The sequence below is a fragment of the Vigna angularis genome, chromosome 5, assembly GCF_016808095.1.
Source record: "Vigna angularis cultivar LongXiaoDou No.4 chromosome 5, ASM1680809v1, whole genome shotgun sequence".
Lineage (NCBI taxonomy): Eukaryota > Viridiplantae > Streptophyta > Magnoliopsida > Fabales > Fabaceae > Vigna > Vigna angularis.
In genome coordinates this window covers 17508686-17514685 of record NC_068974.1, presented here as the reverse complement: position 1 = coordinate 17514685, position 6000 = coordinate 17508686, and positions in this window count along the sequence as shown.

The following is a 6000-nucleotide window of genomic DNA, read 5'->3' as shown; positions in this document are numbered from 1 at the left end:
AAACATCCCTACTACAATTCTAAAGTGATTAAAACTCAATTCCTACTCTAGAACACCAAAATCAACCACTTAGGGACCCAAATACAATTTTACCACTTGTAACTCATTGTAGACCATTTTGATTGTAATGGGCTTTTATACCTCGAAATCTTATTTATATTGGTTGTAATGGGCTTTTACCTTTCGCCGACCTAATAACGGCCCAATCATGCCATTAATTTTCATTAGGGGCTTTCATGAGTTATTACCATTTATAATCCAACCATATGGTCGGCCTGGTTGTTGGTCGGTGATAACAGTTGAAAAACTGTTATTTTCATGCTTAAAATTGATACTAAAAGCAACCTTTAAACTTAGAAACTAGCTTGGAATCATGCTTTTGTTCATATTTTTGGAAATAAGAGACCTGGCCAGGTTTATGCTTGATTTCAGTGTTTTATGCAGGTTTTAAGGTGAATTTGGTGAAAGAAGTGAAGAAGGATAGAGATGGAATTAGAAAAGAACTCAAAAAGTGCAAAAGAAGAAGCCGCAAGTACCGCTCAACGGCAGTTTATCGTTGAGCGGCACTTAGGAACACCCGCTGGCTCCACTGAGGGGTGAAAATGCAGCTGAGGGGAAAATTGACTTTGCGCTAGTACCGCTGAGCGGCAGTTTACCGCTGAGCGGTGGTATTTTGGGCTTAGGCCCACTTTTCTGTAATATTACAAATAATATATAAGCTTTAGGACTTCCTAGGGTTTGTATCTTTGGCTGGAGACGAAGCAAACACACACCTTTCCACCCCTTGGAGGAAGATCTTGGATGCTAAGGCTACCTTCTCATCTTTCTAGGGTTCTATCTTTCATTCTTTCATTATTGTTCATCTAGTTTCACCATGAATATGGTGAACTAAACCTTGTATTGTTGTTGGAGAATCAATGTAGTCTTGTGAAACTCTCATATATGGAATTTGTGTTTTAACATCTTATTTTAAGATACATGCTTTCTTTCATCATTAGTTAGGGTTTTTCCTCCTTGCTTAAAGCTTGCATTGTTTAACTCATTCAATGCCATGATTATTGATTTTGTCGATATGGGAACGTACGGGAAAATCTAGATCCGGTGAATTTCTCCTTATAGCATTCTGCCTAGACATAGAAATATGAGGGTTGGTTGCCGTTAAGCGTCTGTACTTCAGAATTAATTATTAGGGATGCTAGGAATTGTATGAACTCGTAATTAAGGATAGGCCTTCTTGCAAGGTGATTTAGAGAGTGACATTAACATTGTTGAAAAGAATGATGAATTCCTAAAGTATATGAGAGTGGATAAGATGAAATTGATTACCCCAAAAACATACTCATCCATCTAATTCATTAAAGTGTTTGATTTCCTCTTTTCCATTGATCAAATTCATGCATACATATTTAATTATTGTCTTTTGCATTTAAAAGCTACAATCAATTGTTCACAAGTCTTAAATAATCAACAAATCATATAACTAACTAGGTCGTGAGTCCTTTGGGAGAACGATACTTGGTCTTACCGAGTTTATTACTTGATACAATTCGGTCACACTTGCCGAGGGTTAAACAAGTTTTTGGCGCCGTTTTTCGGTTTTCATAAATTTGTGATCAAGTTTTTGGCGTCATTGCTAGGGAGTCGTGGTTTAAGTAGTTCATTTGTTTGATTATTGATTATCTTTGACTTGAATTTTGAAATTTGAATTTCTGTTTTTATTTTTTCTGTTTTTATTTTCTGTTTATATTTTTTAGTTATTATTTTATTTTATTTTATTTTCTGTTTTTATTTTTATTTTATTTTTATTTTATTTTATTTTTCTATTTTCTGTTTTTATCTTCTCATCTCTCATATTATATCTTCTTCTATATCTTTTTGTGCTAACCAATTTTTCTAGGGATTTGTTTTCTTGTGTATGTAGGAAGCAATCCGAACTAGGAGCAAGAAAACTGTAGAACCTGTTCTTGAAGGTTTAGACAAGAGTAGACGGAGAAGAAGAATCTGTACATCTAGGGAACTTTTTCCTTCTCCGGAAACTCTATTACAACCATCACCACAAAGTTATGACCATAGCACTAAGGAGATGGAGAATAATAATGCCAGAAGAACTCTTGCAGATTACACTAATATAGCTTGATCTCAGCATTTCAATAGCATAGCAAGACCAAGAGTCAATGCGGCTAATATGGAGGTGAAACCAGCATTAATCCAACTGGTTAAGAGTAACCAATTTAATGAGTTGTCTCACGAAAGCCCATATGAGCACCTCACAACGTTTAACGAGATTTATAACATAGTAAAGATAAATGGGGTGCCGGACGAAGCAATCAAACTTAGCCTGCTTCCATTCTCATTAGGAGGCAACGCTAAGCTTTGGTTGAACTCTTTTCCAGAAGGAAGCTTTACAGAGTGGGAAGCAAATACTTTTCACAATCAAAGGTAAATAAAGGAAAGCAAGAGATTTCATCTTTCAGGCAAGGTATGGAGGAATCACTAGGTCATGCATGGGACAAATATAAAAGCTTACTAAGAAAAACTCCCATGCATGGTTTTGACGAAGTGGAAGTAGTCCTGATCTTCCTTGGAGGTCTTGGTTCACAAACCAAGATGATGCTTGACGCCTCAGCTGGAGGAAAATCAAATGGAAAACTCCAGAGGAAGCTACGGAAATAATTGAAAACATGGCTACTAGTGATAATGAGCTGAGTAGTGAAAGGAGAGCTCCTATTCAACAAAAAGGAGTTCTACAATTGTAATCCCATGACGCCTTGCTAGCACAGAACAAGATACTAACTGAACAATTGGAGACTCTCACAAAAACACTTGCACAACTGCCAAAAGAGTTAAAGACTGTTGCACAGGTTCAATCAAAGTTGTGTGAATTATGTGGAGGTGACCGTATCAATGGTCAATACGCCCTTCCAGCAGAAACTTTAGAGGATGTTAACTTCATGGCCAATCAATTTCCATACCGTCAAGGGAATTTCAATCAAGGGTGGAAACCACACCCAAGCATTGGTCAAGGACAAAGTGGGCAAGCTGGGCAATTTAACAAACAACAGCAACAACCAACCTTATGGCAACAGATTTCTATACTTAATGAAAGATCAATAAGGATGGAAGAAACTCTTCATCAATTTATACAGAAAACTAAATCTTCTCAAAAGAGCACTTAAGCTGCTACTAAGAACTTGGAGATTCAAATGGGTCAGATTACCAAGCAGTTGGAAGAAAGGCCTGACAAAAATTTTGGGGTTAATACTGAGGTTAACCCCAGGGAAGAATGTAAAGTGTTGGAGAGTGCAAATGATGAAAAAGTTAAGTTAGACAGATAGAAAGAAAAAGGAGAGGAAGAAAAAGAAGAGAGAGAAAAGAGACAAAAAGAAAAAGAAGAGAGAAAAGAGAAAGGAGAGAGAAGAGAGATAAAGAGTAAAGATATTTTTCCTTTTCCAATAAATCAAGAGGAACAATTTGATTTTACAGAATTATTCAAGATGGTGGACAATGATGTACCTTGGAAGGAGATATTACAGCATATTGCACTTTATACTAAACTTGAGGAAGAAGTCTCTACAAAGAAAACACGTAGAGATGATGATACAAAGAAGTATAAAGTTGTTAAAAAGGAGCCATTCCCTCCAAAAGCTAAAGATCCAGGAGGTTTTTCCATTCCATGCACAATAGGGAAGAAAAGGATAAAAAAGCCTTTACTTGATTTAGGATCAAGTGTTAACTTGATACCTTATTCTTTACTTGAGCAGATTGGTGATGTTGATGTGAAGCCTATAAAGGTTAACTTAGTAATGGCAGATGGATCCTCGAAGAAACCCTATGGAATAGCAGAGGATATTATAGTTTGTGTAGGCAAACTATAGTTCTTGGCAGACTTTGTGGTAATGGAGATGGAGACTGAAAAGATACCCATTATTCTCGAAAGACCGTTTATGAAAACGGCCAAAGCCATCATTGATGTGAATGAAGGTATAGTGGTGCTCCAAGACCGAGAAGAAAGAGTTGTTGTAGATGTCTTCAAAGAAGAGAGGTAGATGCAGGAGGAAGAAGCTACTCATAAAGCTGCATATCAAGATGTACTCATGACTAACCCTGAAGATGAAAAGCCCAAGCTTAAAGGTAAACATTGTTTGTTGTTTCAGGTACAGGAAGAAGAAAAGATTGGAAGAGAGAAAAAAGTCCATGATGAGTGGATGAAAGAACGACTCCAAATTGGTAAACCTGTGAGATTCAAAAACAAGTTGTGGGTTGTGAAAGGCTACAAAGAGAATGAGATGATAGAGATAGAGTCTCCACATTCTAGAAGAGTCAAAAAAGTGTACCAGAAGAAGTTGAGGAGTTGGTGTGATATGAACATCAACCATGAAGAAGGAACTTGAACTTTATTGGGTCAAGCTAACGACGTTAAAAGAGCGCTTGCGGGAAGGCATTGCAGTGATTTGAGGACAATTGTTCTTTTGATTTTATTTTGGTTTTGTAATTTTTAATCAGTTAGACATTATTTCTGTAAAATTTTTGGGTATAGCATCTACTGAAGGATGCTAGGTGGTTAAGTATCTACTGAAAGATATTAGGTTTGTACACCTATTGATGGGTGTTGGTGGATTTTGGGTCAGGCTCGTGACGTTAACAAGCGCTACTTGGGAGGCAACCCAGTTGATTAATTATGTTTTTGTTTGTTGCATAATAGGGTTGTGCATAAGTGATCTGAGAATTTTATTGCAGGGAGCTAGTGAGGAGTATGTTTAGGACGCATTTAGGTTAAGCTAAGGAGAAGGAGAGCACTTCCCAAAAGTGCCGCTGAGCGGTAGTGTCGCAGACTAGGCTTAGGTTGCCCCTTAGCGGAACTCGAGCCCATTAGGGTATTTTTATACCCTAAGTTGCACCTTGGTTTCCCTTTTCAGATTCTTCTCTGCATACACACTCCTACATACTTTTCAAAGGTTCTCTACAACTTTTTCCTCATCCCTCTTGAGAAAAATCTCCCTTCCACTCATTTTCTCACTAGTTTTCCATCTAAGTTTGGGGTTGGAAGAGATCATCATTATTCTTCATAGCTTGAAAGCATTCTCCATTCATCTAGCATCTCCACCCAAGAATGACATCCTCTTCAGGCAAAAGAATGAAGACCATGGCTTCCAAAAGAAAAGAAAAGGAACCAGAACAACCCCATTCTAGTAGGTTCCTACCTCGAAAACATGAGAAGCACTTTAAGGTGGTCCAAGATAGGAGACTCCTTATGGAAAGAAAGGTTAGAATGATACCTAACTTTGCTCCTCAATTTGGAGAGCAATTGTTGGGAAATAATTGGGGGAAGCTAGCCACATACCCTACACCTGCCAATATAGCTGTGGTGAAAGAATTCTACGCCAATGCAAGGAAGATTGGTGATTATCCAGCTGAGAATTACCTAGGCTATGTCAGAGGCCATGCTATTAGGTATGATCCTGATTCCATCAACAACTTCTTGAATACTGTGTGGGCTGGTGAGTAGTGCCAGTTTGCTCTATGTATGGAAGAAGGCATTGATTTTGATGATGTGGAGAGAGTTTTATGTGTACCTGGAGGACATTTTCAGAGGAATAGAACTGGCTCTGTGGTAAACATTAGGAGGACTGATTTGACTCCTCTTGCAAAGTATTGGATGGCATTTTCTCATGCCAACATTCAGCCATGTTCTCATGTGTCAGACATCACTCTTAGCAGGGCACTCTTCCTTTACTGTGCAATCAGGAACTTGAATGTCAATATTGGACAGGTAATAGCTGATGAGATAAGGGTGTGTGCCAACACAATAAACAGCAAAGCACCCTTAGGACATCCTTCTTTGATTACACACCTCTGCAAGATAGCTGGGGTGGATACTTCTACTCCACCATTTGAAAGGCTAAGAAAAGCAATTGATGAGGCCTATTACAAACAATACTGTGGAGGTGAGGAGGCAGCTCAGCCAGTTCTACCACGCCGTACTCGCAGAGAAAGATGGCA